We start from the raw sequence: 17,081 nt of genomic DNA, 5'->3' as shown, positions 1-17,081 counted from the left end.
GCCACTTTGTTCTTCGGGACCTACAATGCTGCAGACATTTTTTTCATACTCTTTCCCAGATCTGTGCCTTGACACAATCCTGTCTCGGAACTCTACGGACAAGTCCTTCGACCTCATGGATTGGTTTTTGCTCAGACATGCACTGTCAACTGTGGGACCTGATATAGACAGGTGTGTGCCTTTCCAAATTATGTCCAATCAATTGAACTTACCACAGGTAGATCATCTCAAGGATGATCAATGGAAACAAGATGCACCTGAGCTCAATTTCAAGTCTCATAGCAAAGAGTCTGAATACTTATGTAAATGTAATATTTCAGTTTTTTTATGCATTTGCAAACATTTCTAAAATAGAAGGATTACTTTATCCTATCCCAGGTATTCCTTAAAGAGGTGGGGTTTCAGGTGTCTCCGGAAGGTGGTGATTGACTCCGCTGTCCTGGCGTCGTGAGGGAGCTTGTTCCACCATTGGGGTGCCAGAGCAACGAGCAGTTTTGACTGGGCTGAGCGGGAACTGTGCTTCCTCAGAGGTAGGGGGACCAGCAGGCCAGAGGTGGATGAACGCAGTGCCCTTGTTTGGGTGTAGGGCCTGATCAGAGCCTGAAGGTACGGAGGTGCCGTTCCCTTCACAGCTCCGTAGGCAAGCACCATGGTCTTGTAGCGGATGCGAGCTTCAACTGGAAGCCAGTGGAGAGAGCGGAGGAGCGGGGTGACGTGAAAGAACTTGGGAAGGTTGAACACCAGACGGGCTGCGGCGTTCTGGATGAGTTGTAGGGGTTTAATGGCACAGGCAGGGAGCCCAGCCAACAGCGAGTTGCAGTAATTCAGACGGGAGATGACAAGTGCCTGGATTAGGACCTGCGCCGCTTCCTGTGTGAGGCAGGGTCGTACTCTGCGAATGTTGTAGAGCATGAACCTACAGGATCGGGTCACCGCCTTGATGTTAGTGGAGAACGACAGGGTGTTGTCCAGGGTCACGCCGAGGCTCACAGCAGAAGCATTGGTCAAACCGAAGGGCATCACCAGGTATTCAAATCAAAGTTTATTTGTCACGTGCGCCCGAATACAACAGGTGTAAACCTTACAGTGAAATGCTTACTTCAGACTCTAACCAATAGTGCAAAAAAGATATTAGGTGAACAATAGGTAGGTAAAGAAATAAACCAACAGTAAAAAGACAGGCTATATACAGAAACGAGGCTATAAAAGTAGCGAGGCTACATACAGACACCAGTTAATCAGGCTGATTGAGGTAGTATGTACATGTCGATATGGTTAAAGTGACGATGGATATATGATGAACAGAGAGTAGCAGTAGCGTAAAAGAGGGGTTGGGGGTGGTGGGTGGGACACAATGCAGATAGCCTGGTTAGCCAATGGGCGGGAGCACTGGTTGGTCGGCCCAATTGAGGTAGTATGTACATGAATGTATAGTTAAAGTGACTACACATATATGATAAACAGAGAGTAGCAGCAGCGTAAAAAGAGGGGTTGGGGGGGCACACAATGCAAATAGTCCGGGTAACCATTTGATTACCTGTTCAGGAGTCTTATGGCTTGGGGGTAAAACTGTTGAGAAGCCTTTTTTGTCCTAGACTTGGCACTCCAGTACCGCTTGCCATGTGGTAGTAGAGAGAACAGTCTATGACTGGGGTGGCTGGGGTCTTTGACAATTTTTAGGGCCTTCCTCTGACACCGCCTGGTGATCTAGATTTTTTTTCCCTCTGGTTGCACGTTTAACATGTTGATGGAAATTTGGTAGTACTGATTTAAGTTTCCCTGCATTAAAGTGTCCGGCCACTAGGAGCGCTGTCTCTGGGTGAGTGGTTTCCTGTTTGCTTATTTCCTTATACAGCTGACTGAGTGTGGTCTTAGTGCCAGCATCTGTCTTTGGTGGTAAATAAACAGCCACAAAAAGTATTGCTGAAAACTCTCTAGGCAAGTAGTATGGCCTGCAATTTATCACAATATAGTGTGATAAATTAAAATGCAAATCAATTTATAACATTTTTTACATGCATTTTTCTGGATTTTTTTGTTGTTATTCTGTCTCTCACTGTTCAAATAAACCTACCATTAAAATTATAGACTGATCATTTCTTTGTCAGTGGGCAAACGTACAAAATCAGCAGGGGATCAAATACTTTTTCCCTCACTGTATGTTGGAAAAGCATTCCAGGTGTAGCTGGTTGAGAGAATGCCAAGAGTGTGCAAAGCTGTCATCAAGGCAAAGGGTGGCTACTTTGAAGAATCTAAAATCTATTTTGATTTGTTTAACCATTTTTTGGTTACTACATGATTCCATATGTGTTATTTCATAGTTTTTATGTCTTCACTATTATTCTACAATATAGAAAATAGTAAAAATAAAGAAAAAACCCTGGAATGAGTTGGTGTGTCAAAACTTTTGCGTTAAAGTTCTTGACACAAAGCTTTGTCTTGCCCATTCACCGTCTGAATGGTACACATACACAATCCATGTCTCAATTGTCTCAAGGCTTAATAATCCTTCCTTAACCTGTCCCCTCCCCTTCATCTACGTTGATTAAAGTCGATTTAACAGGTGATATCAATAAGCGATCATAGCTTTCACCTGGATTCACCTGGTCAGTCTACAGAATGTCATGGAAGGACCAGTTGTTCCTAATATTATAATTCTTGAGTTTTCCGTATGGGGAAGTTAAGAAAATATATTTAGCATGTTATTAACTCCACCAAACAGTGTTCAAACACGGTCAAAAAAACAACAACTAGTCAGTAAGCTAAGACGACCAACAGGAGAGCTCCCCAGGGATTAGGTGGGGGGTGGGGGATGTACCTGGATAGATAAGGTCTTATTGCCACCACCTGGAGCTGTGCTGTAGTACACTTTTCACCTGAGGAGAATATGTGTTGAAGGACTTTCTGAATGAGAAAAGAGAACTCCATCATGGTTCTTATTTTAGGGACCTTTGTTGTTTACACTGTATTAGATGGTTGTATGGGAAAATGTGGGATATCTATCAGAGGTCACCCTATATGTATTACTTATTACTAACAGTATACTGGAAAACGCTGTCTCACAAAGTACACACTAAAAGTTCTAAATAGTGGACTCTAACATATGTGCCTGTGTCAAAATCCCTCCGAGAACATTGACTTATTGTCTGGGTTTTCCTTTTACTCAGGCCTACAGGATATTGGTCATGGCAGCCTAGCCTACTCATGCTATGTGTAATGGATTGACTGAGGAGTGTTTCCTATGTTACTGGGAGTCAAGCAGGTGTAACTCTGAGGGGGATGTTACACAGAGGGGGTGCGGAGTGGGGAGGCTGGGAGAATCCTAAATGGGGGGCATGCTACAGTAGATGGCAGTGATTCACTTGGTTGTTAGTAACACATCTCTAGGGAGGACTAAGCCCCTAAGTTAGTCAACGGGGTTGGGTTGTCGAGTCAGACGAAGATAAAGATCAATGGGCGGTTGAAACAATGGCATAGGAGGCATTGAATACATGAGGCACGAGCATGAATCGTAACAAGTGCCTTTGTTTGAATAAAATTCCACATAAGGGACTCACACGACCCGACAGGAAGCTGTAGCAAGCCAGGAACCAGGAAAGACACTGCCCTATGCTCTTCCTCTGCTGCCACTTTAAAAATACATCAGCCTTGCTTTGCCCACCAGGCAGCAGCTTTTTAAAAAGTACTCTGTTCTGAACAAGATCCTGTTTTCACTCTCTGTCACTGGCTGTTCCATGTAGGTTGGTTTGCGCAACTCTGAAAGACTGGTGTGGAACCTTATGGAATGGATTGAAGTATTTCATTACAAATATGACTACTACACGATAATGTCTATAACTAATGACATGGTTTTAGTTGTTTGTGTTCATGTTTCTTGTTATGTTTTCATAGTTAGCAACAACATGAGATTTTATAGTTATTTTCTGAGTGTAAAGTAATAATCATGTTGTTCACAGTTTATCAACCCAGGTTTCATCTCCTACCAGTAACATTAAACTTAAATAGCTGCAGTATGTACGCATGCATCAAAGTACGCATGCATCAAAGTCACGTGTTGTAACGCCCTGGCCATAGAGAGGGGTTTTTGTTCTTTATTTGGGTTAGGCCAGGGTGTTACATTGGGTGGGCGTTCTATGTTAATTTTTCTATGTTTTTGTATTGCTTTGTTTTGGGCCGTGTGTGGCTCCAAATCAGGCACAGCTGTAGCTCGTTGTTGCTGATTGGGAGTCACACATAAGTAGCCTGGTTTTCCTTTGGGTTTTTGTGGGTGATTGTTTCTGTTTAGTGTCTTGCACCTGACAGTACTGTTTGGCTGTCGGTTTTCTTGTTTTGTTGTATCGTGTTCGTTCGTTAATTAAAACTCAAGATGAACACTAACTCCGCTGCACCTTGGTCTACTTCCACAGACAGCCGTTACACGTGTCATCTAGTCACTTGACTCAACGATCAGTATCTTTCGCAATGTCTTTCCACTGTAATTGGAATCAGTGAGAGCTATCTGGTCATAACTCAGGCAAGGGCATCTTGTGAGACCACTGTAAGGCCTGTAGGGATAACCCAAGGTAATATAGTACCTGCAATAACTGTGTGGTATAGAAATATAGCTTTGGAGAGAGTTCCCATTGATTGGACAAATAGAATAGTCCGATAAGTGCCAGCCCCGTTCATCTTGGACTTCAGGCAGGCTCAATCAAACACTCAAAGTAATGAGAGACAACAAATACTATTTGAACACAGGTCTACCAAGATGGCGCCGGAGAAGAAGGCAGAAGTTTTACGTGCCCCCAACCGATAGTGTTTTTTTTGTTTGTAAGCTACCGTCTCTTATGACAAAAAATTACTTCTAGACATCAGGACTGCAATTACTCAATAGCAGAATCCTTTTTCTTCTTTCACGACTCTGACGATCCCGAGGCGGAGGATATACGGCTCCCACGGGAACAGTCCCCGACCCCCGTGATCTGAGTGAAGAGGAGGTGGAGAAAGAGGCCGGAGAGTGGGCTGCCTTCTGAGAATTCGAAGGTGAAAGAATAAATCCCCACTTCGATCAATTCTGCTAGCAAAAGTGCAATCATTGGACAATAAAATTGACGAGTTACGGGGAAGATTAAACTACCAACGGGACATTAAAAACTGTAACATCCTATGCTTCACGGAGTCGTGGCTGAACGACGACAATATCAACATACAGCTGGCTGGATATACGATGTACCGGCAGGATAGAACAGCAGCGTCTGGTAAGACAAGGGGCGGCAGTCTACGTATTTTTGTAAATAACAGCTGGTGCATTATATCTAAGGAAGTCTCGAGCTATTGCTCACCTGAGGTTGAGTATATTATGATAAACTGTAGACCACACTACCTACTGAGAGAGTTCTCCTCTGTATTCTTCAAAGATGTTTACATACAGTTGAAGTCAGAAGTTTACATACACCTTAGCCAAATACATTAAACTCAGTTTTTCACAATTCCTGACATGTAATCCTAGTAAAAATTCCCTGTCTTAGGTCAGTTAGGATCACCATTTTATTTTAAGAATGTGAAATGTCAGAATAATAGTAAAGAGAATTATTATTTCAGCTTTTATTTCTTTCATCACATTCCCAGTGGGTCAGAAGTTTACATACACTCAATTAGTATTTGGTAGCACTGCCTTTAAATTGTTTAACTTGGCTCAAACGTTTCGGGTAGCCTTTCCACAAGCTTTCCACAATAAGTTGGGTGAATTTTGGCCCATTCCTCCTGACAGAGCTGGTGTAACTGAGTCAGGTTTGTAGGCCTACTTGCTCGCACACGCTTTCTCAGTTCTGCCCACAAATTTCCTATGGGATTGAGGTCTGGGCTTTGTGATGGCCACTCCAATACCTTGACTTTGTTGTCCTTAAAGCCATTTTGCCACAACTTTGGAAGTATGCTTGGGGTCATTGTCCATTTGGAAGACCCATTTGCAACCAAGCTTTAACTTCCTGACTGATGTCTTGAGATGTTGCTTCAATATATCCACATAATTTTCCTACCTCCTGATGATGCCATCTATTTTGTGAAGTGCACCAGTCCCTCCTGCAGCAAAGCACCTCCACAGCATGATGCTGCCACCCCTGTGTTTCACGGCTGGGATGGTGTTCTTCGGCTTGCAAGCCTCCCCCTTTTTCCTCCAAACATAACGATGGTCATTATGGCCAAACAGTTTTATTTTTGTTTCATCAGACCAGAGGACATTTCTCCAAAAAGTACAATCTAGGAAATAGGACTCGTTTTACTGTGGATATAAATACTTTTGTACATGTTTCCTTCAGCATTTTCACAAGGTCCTTTGCTGGTGTTCTGGGATTGATTTGCACTTTTTGCACCAAAGCACATTCATCTCTAGGAGACAGAACACGTCTCCTTCCTGAGCGGCATGACGGCTGCGTGGTCCCATGGTGTTTATACTTGCGTACTATTGTTTGTACAGATGAACGTGGTACCTTCAGGCATTTGGAAATTGCTCCTAAGGATGAATCTGACTTGTGGAGGTCTTGGCTGATTTCTTTTGATTTTCCCATGATGTCAAGCAAAGAGGCACTGAGTTTGAAGGTAGGCCTTGAAATACATCCATGGGTACACCTCCAGTTGACTCAAATAATGTCATTTAGCCTATCAGAAGCTTCTAAAGCCATGACATAATTTTATGGAATTATCAAAGCTGTTTAAAGGCACAGTCAACTTAGTGTATGTAAACTTCTGACCCACTGGAATTGTGATACAGTGAATTATAAGTGAAATAATCTGTCTGTAAACAATTGTTGGAAAAATTACTTGTGTCATGCACAAAGTAGATGTCCTAACCGACTTGCAGAAACTATAGTTTGTTAATAGTTTGTTAACAAGAAATTTGTGGAGTGGTTGAAAAACAAGTTTTAATGACTACAACTTAAGTGTATGTAAATTTCCGACTTCAACTGTACCACCTCAGTCAGAGTTTGGCACTTAGATAGCATTGAGTGAGTTGTATTCCTCCATAAGCAAACAAGAAACGCTCACCCAGAGGCGGCGCTCCTAGTAGCCGGGGACTTTAGTGAAGGGAATCTTAAATCAGTTTGACAAAATTTCTCCCAGAATGTTAAATGTACAACCAGAGGGAAAAGAACTCTGGACCACCTGTACTCCACACACAGAGACACATACAAAGCTTTCCCTGTCATGGTCGTCGTAATGGATGGACCAAGGCGCAGCGGGTATGTGAATGCTCATTTTTATTAAACACGAAACAAAACAAGAAAACGATGAACGGACGACAAACAGTCTTGTAGGCTCACACAGCAATACAAAGAACAATCTCCCACAATCCCCAAAACAACCAAACTCCTAATTATAGGACCTTCAATCAGAGGCAATGATAACCAGCTGCCTCCAATTGAAGGCCCCAATCCCAAATACTAAACATAGAAATAAACACCCTAGAAACAGATATAGAACTGTACAACATAGAACTAAACCAAAAACCCCAGAAACATAAATAAAACGCCCCTCTACATAAACACACACTCAAAACCATATAAAGAAATACCCCCTGCCACGTCCTGACCAAACTATAATAACAAATAACCCCTTTACTGGTCAGGACGTGACAGTACCACCCCCCAAAGGTGCAGACCCCGGATGCACCTGACAACAAAAATACCCACAAAATAAACCCCTAAACTAAAGGGAGGGAAGGGAGGGTGGCTGCCGTCACCGACGGCTCTCGTGCTACACCCTCCCCAAACCTCCTACAGTGGAGGTGGCTCAGGCTCAGGCCTTAGTCCCCTACCTGACCAGTCCACCCCCACTGAATACCTCTGCCTGAAGTCTGGCACTGTGGACCCTGGACTGTACTCTGGGAGCTCCGGACTGTAGGGCGACTCTGGGAGCTCCGGACTGTGGGATGACTCTGGGAGTTCCGGACTGTGGGACGACTCTGGGAGCTCCGGACTGTGGGCCGTCTCTCTTGGTTCCGGACAGTGGGCCGTCTCTCTTGGTTCTGGACAGTGGGCCGTCTCTCTTGGTTCCAGACAGTGGGCCGTCTCTCTTGGTTCCGGACAGTGGGCCGTCTCTCTTGGTTCCGGACAGTGGGCCGTCTCTCTTGGTTCCGGACAGTGGGCCGTCTCTCTAGGTTCCAGACAGTGGGCCATCTCTCTACGGGGCACTGTCGCCGGAAGCTCTGGACGAGGCACTGTTGCCAGACACTCTGGACGAGGCACTGTTGCCGGACACTCTGGACGAGGCACTGTTGCCGGACACTCTGGACGAGGCACTGTTGCCGGAAGTTCTGGACGAGGCACTGTTGCCGGAAGTTCTGGACGAGGCACTGTTGCCGGAAGTTCTGGACGAGGCACTGTTGCCGGAAGATCTGGACGAGGCACTGTTGCCGGAAGTTCTGGACGAGGCACTGTTGCAGGAATCTCGGGACTGGGCTGACGCACTGGAGGCCTGGTGCGTGGGGCTGGCTTAGGGCACGCCAGACTAAGCACACGCACCACAGGGCTAGTGCGAGGAGCAGGAACAGGACATACTGGACTGGGCTGATGCACTGGAAGTCTAGTGCGTAGTGCTGGTACTGGAGGTATCAGACTGGAGACACGCACTTCAAGGCTAGTGCGAAGAGCGGGAACAGGACATACTGGACTGGGCAGATGCACTGGAAGCCTAGTGCGTGGGGCTGGTACTGGAGGTATCAGACTAAGGGCACGCACCTCAAGGCTAGTGCGAGGAGCGGGAACAGGACATACTGGACTGGGCTGCTGCACTGGAAGCCTGGTGCGTGGTGCTGGCTTGGATGTGCCAGACTGGAGACACGCACCTCACTGCAAGTGCGAGGAGCGGGAACAGGATACACTGGACAGTGAAGACGCACTGGTGGTCTCGAGCGCAGCACTGGCTCCACCCTTACTGGCTGGATGCCCGCTTCCCCCTGGCAAATGCGGGGTGCTGGCACCGCGCACACCGGCCTGTAAATACTTGGCCTTGACGCATTGCGCATTACTCCAAAGCACGGGACCTGTCCAGTAATAGGTTGCCTCCAAAAAGCACGGGGATTTGGCTTGGGGCTTAATCCTGGCCCCGCCAAACTACCCGTGTGCCCCCCGAATTGTTTTTATTGGGGCTGTCTCTCAGGTTTAAACGCCAACCGTGTACCCCTGTAACATTCCCAGTCCTCTTTAACCTTCGTCCATGGGCCCTCTCCAGCTATAATCTCCTCCCAGGTCCACGACTTCCGATAGTCCACCTGCTGCTCCTTCCTCCGCTGCTTGGTCCGTGGTTGGTGGGAGATTCTGTCACGGTCGTCGTAATGGATGGACCAAGGCGCAGCGGGTATGTGAATGCTCATTTTATTTAACACGAAACAAAACAAGAAAACGATGACCGGACGACAAACAGCCTTGTAGGCTCACAAAGCAATACAAAGAACAATCCCCCACAATCCCCAAAACAAACAAACTCCTAATTATAGGACCTTCAATCAGAGGCAACGATAACCAGCTGCCTCCAATTGAAGGCCCCAATCCCAAATACTAAACATAGAAATAAACACCCTAGAAACAGATATAGAACTGTACAACATAGAACTAAACCAAAAACCCCGAAACATAAATAAAACGCCCCTCTACATAAACACACACTCAAAACCATATAAAACAAATACCCCCTGCCACGTCCTGACCAAACTATAATAACAAATAACCCCTTTACTGGTCAGGACGTGACACTCCCTCGCCCTCCATTTGGCAAATCTGACCATAATTCAAACCTCCTGATTCCTGCTACAAAGCAAAAATTAAAGCAGGAAGCACCAGTGAGTAGATCAATAAAAAAGTGGTCAGATGAAGCAGATGCTAAGCTGCAGGAATGTTTTGCTAGCACAGACTGGAATATGTTCCGGGATTCCACCAATGGCATTGAGGACTACACCACATTTGTCATTGGCTTCATCAATGAGTGCATCGATGACAAAGTCTCCACAGTGACCGTACAGTGAGGGAAAAAAGTATTTGATCCCCTGCTGATTTTGTACATTTGCCCACTGACAAAGAAATGATCAGTCTATAATTTTAATGGTAGGTTTATTTGAACAGTGAGAGACAGAATAACAACAAAACAATCCAGAGAAACGCATGTCAAAAATGTTATAAATTAATTTGCATTTTAATGAGGGAAATAAGTATTTGACCCCCTCTCAATCAGATAGATTTCTGGCTCCCAGGTGTCTTTTATACAGGTAACGAGCTGAGATTAGGAGCACACTCTTAAAGGGAGTTTTCCTAATCTCAGTTTGTTACCTGTATAAAAGACACCTGTCCACAGAAGCAATCAATCAGATTCCAAACTCTCCACCATGGCCTAGATCAAAGAGCTCTCCAAGGATGTCAGGGAAAAGATTGTAGACCTACACAAGGCTGGAATGGGCTACAAGACCATCGCCAAGCAGCTTGGTGAGAAGGTGACAACAGTTGGTGCGATTATTCGCAAATGGAAGAAACACAAAAGAACTGTCAATCTCCCTCGACCTGGGGCTCCATGCAAGATCTCACCTCGTGGAGTTGCAATGATCATGAGAACGGTGAGGAATCAGCCCAGAACTACACGGGAGGATCTTGTCAATGATCTCAAGGCAGCTGGGACCATAGTCACCAAGAAAACAATTGGTAACACACTACGCAGTGAAGGACTGAAATCCTGCAGCGCCCGTAAGGTCCCCCTGCTCAAGAAAGCACATATACATGCCCGGCTGAAGTTTTCCAATGAACATCTGAATGGTTCAGAGGACAACTGGGTGAAAGTGTTGTGGTCAGATGAGACCAAAATGGAGCTCTTTGGCATCAACTCAACTCGCCGTGTTTGGAGGAGGAGGAATGCTGCCAATGACCCCAAGAACACCATCCCCACCGTCAAACATGGAGGTGGAAACATTATGCTTTGGGGGTGTTTTTCTGTTAAGGGGACAGGACAACTTCACCGCATCAAAGGGATGATGGACGGGGCCATGTACCATCAAATCTTGGGTGAGAACCTCCTTCCCTCAGCCAGGGCATTGAAAATGGGTCATGGATGGGTATTCCAGCATGACAATGACCCAAAACACACGGCCAAGGCAACAAAGGAGTGGCTCAAGAAGAAGCACATTAAGGTCCTAGAGTGGCCTAGCCAGTCTCCAGACCTTAATCCCATAGAAAATCTGTGAAGGGATCTGAAGGTTCGAGTTGCCAAACGTCAGCCTCGAAACCTTAATGACTTGGAGAAGATCTGCAAAGAGGAGTGGGACAAAATCCCTCCTGGGATGTGTGCAAACCTGGTGGCCAACTACAAGACACGTCTGACCTCTGTGATTGCCAACAAGGGTTTTGCCATCAAGTACTAAGTCATGTTTTGCAGAGGGGTCAAATAGTTATTTCCCTCTTTGAAATGCAAATAATTTTATAACATTTTTGACATGTGTTTTTCTGGATTTTTTGGTTGTTATTCTGTCTCTCACTGTTCAAATAAACCTACCATTAAAATGATATACTTATCATTTCTTTGTCAGTGGGCAAACGTACAAAATCAGCAGGGGATCAAATACTTTTATCCCTCACTGTATGTACATACCCCAATCAGTAGCCATGGATTACAGGCAGAATCCGCACTGAGCTAACGACTAGAGCTCCCGCTTTCAAGGAGCGGGACTCTAACCCGGAAGTTTATAATAAATCCCGCTATGCCCTCCGACGAACCATCAAACAGGCAAAGCATCAGTACTGGACAAAGATGGAGTCGTACTACACCGGCTCTGACGCTCGTCGGATGTGGCAGAGCTTGCAAACCATTACAGACTACAAAATGAAGCACAGCCGAGATCTGCCCAGTGACACGAGCCTACCAGAGAGTTAAACTACTTGTATGCTCGCCTCGAGGCAAATAACACTGAAACATGCATGAGAGAGCCAGCTGCACCGGTTGAATGTGTGATCACGCTCTCAACAGCCAATGTTTGAATAAAAATGTTTAAAAAACACCTTTATTTAACCTGGTAAGCTATTTGAGAACAAGTTCTCATTTACAACTGCGACCCGGCCAAGATGAAGCAAAGCAGTGCGACAGAAACAACAACACAGAGTTACACGTAATAAACAAGCGTACAGTCAATAACACAATAGAAAAAAAAGTGAGAAATACCTTTAGACAGGTCAACATTCACAAGGCCGCAGGGCTAGATGGATTACCAAGACGTGTACTGTGAGCATGCGCTGACCGACTAGCAAGTGTCTTTACTGACACTTTCAACCTTTCCCTGTCCGAGTCTGTAATACCAACATGTTTCAAGCAGACCACCATAGTGCCTGTGCCCAAGAACACTAAGGTAACCTGCTTAAATGACTACCAACCCGTAGCACTCACGTCTGTAGCCAAGTGCTTTCAAAGGCTGGTCATGTCTCACATCAACGCCATCATCCCAGAAACCCTAGACCCACTCCAATTGGCACACCGCCCAAACAGATCCACGGATGATGCAATCTCTATTGCACTCCACACTGCCCTTTCACACCTGGACAAAAGGAACACCTATGTGAGAATGCTATTCATTGACTACAGCTCAGCGTTCAACACCATAGTGCCCTCAAAGCTCATCAATAAGCTAAGGACCCTGGGACTAAACACCTCCCTCTGCAACTGGATCCTGTACTTCCTGACGGCCGCCCCCAGGTGGTAAGGGGAGATAACAACACATCCGCCACGCTGATCCTGAACACAGGGGCCCCTCAGGGATGCATGCTCAGCCCCCTCCTGTACTCCTTGTTCACTCATAACTGCACAGCCAGGCACGACCCCAACACCATCATTTAATTTGCCGATGACACAACAGTGGTAGGCCTGATCACCGACAACAACGAGACAGCGTATAGGGAGGTGCCAGGATAACAACCTCTCCCTCAACGTGATCAAGACAAAGGAGATGATTTTGGACTACAGGAAATAGAGGACCGAGCATGCCCCCGTTCTCATCGATGGGGCTGCAGTGGAGAGAGCTTCAAAGTTCCTTGGTGTCCACATCACCAACAAACGAACATGGTCCAAGCACACCAAGACAGTCGTGAAGCAAGCACGACAAAACCTATTCCCCCTCAGGAGACTGAAAAGATTTGGCATAGGTCCTCAGATCCTCAAAAGGTTCTACATCTGCACCATCGAGAGTATCTTGACTGGTTGCATCACTGCCTGGTATGGCAACTACTCGGCCTCCAACCGCAAGGCACTACAGAGGGTAGTGCGAACGGCCCAGTACATCACTGGGGCCAAGCTTCCTGCCATCCAGGACCTGTCTCTGTACTATACAGAGACCTTGACCTGTCTCTGTACTATACCAGGTGGTGTCAGAGGAAGGCCCTAAAAATGGTCAAAGACTCCAGCTACCCTAGTCATAGACTGTTCTCTCTGCTACCGCACGGCAAGTGGTACCGGAGCGCCAAGTCTAGGTCCATGAGGCTTCTAAACAGCTTCTACCCCCAAGCCATAAGACTCCTGAACATCTAGTCAAATGGCTACCCAGACTATTTGCATTGCCTCCACACCACTGACACTCTGTTGTCATCTATGCAAAGTCTCTTTAATAACTCTACCTACATGTACATACTACCTCAACTAACCGGTTCCCCCACACATTGACTCTGTACCGGCACCCCCCTGTATATATTGTTATTTTTTACTGTTGCTCTTTAATTACTTGTTACTTTTATCTCTTATTCTTATTTTTGAAACTGCATTGTTGGTTAGGGGCTCATAAGTAAGCATATTTCACTGTAAGGTCTACACCTATTGTATTCGACACACGTGACTAATAACATTTGGTTTGATTTGATACACCATTTTATGAAAAAGCAGAATAATCTGTGCACTCTCAGATAGCAATAAGTAGTTAAAAGTAGTTCAAAGGTAGTAAGTAGTTGCAAAGTTGGAAAAATTGTAAGTGATGTGATTCAAACACGCAACCTTTGGGTTGCTATATGGTAGTGTTATACGCCCACGTATCCTCCCCGTGTTATACGCCCACCGATCCTCCCCGACCAACGTCCCTACTTTTGTTTTTGGCTTAAGAAACCTGCTGTCCTATGTAACCATACAGAATGTAACATATCACACTAATTTGAGGGGCACAAATGTACGTTTAATATGTTACGTCTGGTCTATATGGCCAGGCTGCAATGTAGCATTGGGGGAAAGTCCCCCTGTATGATACAGTATATCTTGAGTGAATGCAGTAACCCTCTCTCTTGGGCTGAGCCCTATGAGCTGGTTTTCTGCTCTACTTTGAGCTGGGCGGACGGACTTCCAGCTGGAAATGTTCTATTGGGCTTTGGTCCCATTTTCTACAATCTTTGCTTATTAAAAACAGCCCATCCTCAGTCATTCACATGCATTGCACAACGCACCACAAGGCCTTATATAAGGGAGACTATAATAGCTGGTACAAACAAAAGAAATCATCCTTATTATGGTCCTGATGCAATCTTAACATTTTCTAATGATAGTAGTTTAGCATTAGAAGCATTGGGATTAGTACATTGCCTTCAGAAAGTATTCAGACCCCTTTACTTTTCCCACATTTTCTAACGTTACGGCCTTATTCTAAAATGGATTAAATAAAAAAAATCCTTTGCAATCTACACACAATAGCCCATAATGACAAAGTAAAACGTTTTTTTACATTTTTGCAAATAAAAAATAATAAAAAACAGAAATACCTTATTTACATAAGTATTCAGACCCTTTGCTGTGAGAGGCACAGATCTGGGGAAGGGTACCAAAACATTTCTGCAGCATTGAAGGTCCCCAAGAACACAATGTACTCCATCATTCTTAAATGGAAGAAGTTTGGAACCACCAAGACTTTTCCTACAGCTGACTGCCCGGGCCAAACTGAGCAATCGGGGGAGAAGGATCTTGGTCAGGGAGGAGACCAAGAACCTGATGGTCACTCTGACAGAACTCTAGAGTGCCTCTGTGGAACCTGTGGAAAATCATCTCTGCAGCACTCCACCAATCAGGCCTTTATTGTCACACCCTGATCTGTTTCCCCTGTCTTTGTGCTTGTCTCCACCCCCCTCCAGGTGTCGCCCATCTTCCCCATTATTCCCAGTGTATTTATACCTGCGTTCTCTGTCTGTTGCCAGTTTGTTTTATTCGTCAAGCCTACCAGCGGTTTTCCCCTTGCTCCTGTCTTTTTCTAGTTCCTGTTTTCTAGTTTTCAAGTTTTGACCATTTCTGCCTGACCTGACCCTGAGCCTGCCTGCCGTTCTGTACCTTGTTATCCCACCATGGATTATTCACCTCTGCCTGCCCTGACCCCCAGACTGCCTGCCGTTCTGTACCTTATGGTCCCTGATCTGGATTAGTGACCCCTGTCTGCCCTTGACCTGTTGTTTTGCCTGCCCCCTATTCTAGTAATAAACTTTTGTTACTTCAACACTGTCTGCATCTGGGTTTTCTCCTGAAACGTGATACTTTACGGTAGAGTGACCAGACGGAAGCCATTCCTCAGTAAAAGGCACATGACAGCCCACTTGGAGTTTGTCAAAAGGCACTTAAAGACTCTCTTGGGTGATGAAACCAAGATTGAACACCTTGGCCTGAATGCCAAGTGTCACGTCTGGAGGAAACCTGGCACCATCCCTACGGTGAAGCATGGTGGTGGCAGGATCATGCTGTGAGGATGTTTTTCAGTGACAGGGACTGGGAGACTAGTCAGGATCGAGGCAAATATGAACGGAACAAAGTTTAGAGAGATCCTTGATGAAACCCTGCTCCAGAGCACTCAGGACCTCCGACTGGGGTGAAGGTTCACCTTCCAACAGGACAACGACCCTAAGAACACAGCCAAGACAACGCAGGAGTGGCTTCAGGAAAAGTGTCTGAATGGCCTTGAGTGGCCCAGCCAGAGCCCGGACTTGAACCCGATCGAACATCTCTGGAGAGACCTGAAAATAGCTGTGCAGCAATACTCCCCATCCAACCTGACAGAGCTTGAGAGGATTTGCAGAGAAGAATGGGAGAAACTCACCAAATACAGGTGTGCCACGCTTGTAGCGTCATACCCAAGTAAACTCGGGGCTGTAATCACTGCCAAAGATTCTTCAACAAAGTACTGAGTAAAGGGTCTGAAAACTTATGTAAATGTGATATTTCATTTATTTCTGAAAACCTGTTTTTGCTTTGTCATTATTGGGTATTGTGTGTAGATTGATGAGGGGGAAAAACTATTTAATAATTTTTAGAATAAGGCTGTAATCTAACGAAAGGTGTAAAAAGTCAAGGGGTCTGAATACTTTCTGAAGGCACTGTATGTAGAAAGTAGCAGTAAGGTAGCAGTGGTTGTTCAGTAGTAGCCAAGTTGTAATGATGTAAGTAATAATCATAACATACATATTTAATGTAGTAGTTGTAGGCTTACAGGATACACAGCCAAGGAATTGGATATTCACAAACCATCATGTTGTTTACCATGTTACTGTACTGTACTTTCCATTTACAGGTTGGGTGTATAATATTGCAATCGACAAGATACAGTGCCTTCAGAAATTATACACACCCGTTGACTTATTCCACATATTGTTGTGTTACAGCCTGCAGTATTAAATATATGTTTTCTCTCACCCATCTACACACAATACTCCATAATGACAGTGAGAACATGTTTTTAGAAATGTTTGCAAATTTATTGAAAATGAAATACAGAAATATTTCATTTATAGTGCCTTCAAAAAGTATTCACACCCATTGACTTTTTACACATGTTATTGTTGTATCTTCATTAGATACTGTAAGTATTCAACCCCCTGAGCCAATACATGTTAGAATCACCTTTGGCAGCAATTACAGCTGTGAGTCTTTCTTGGTAAGTCTCTAAAGCCTTGTTCACATTGACAGTTTGAAATGACTCAAATCCTATTTTTTTGCTTATCTAATTATAATCTGGTATTTTTCCTGCAGTCTGAACAGCCAAAAAGCACATGGAATCGGATATTTCAAGCCACATTTCACAACCTTTATAGGTGGTTTGAAGTCAGATACAAATCTGATTCCTGGCCATG

The sequence above is a fragment of the Salmo salar genome, chromosome 03 (assembly GCF_965601325.2).
Source record: "Salmo salar chromosome 03, fSalSal1, whole genome shotgun sequence".
Taxonomy (NCBI): domain Eukaryota; kingdom Metazoa; phylum Chordata; class Actinopteri; order Salmoniformes; family Salmonidae; genus Salmo; species Salmo salar.
Note: the sequence above shows the minus strand (reverse complement) of the source record.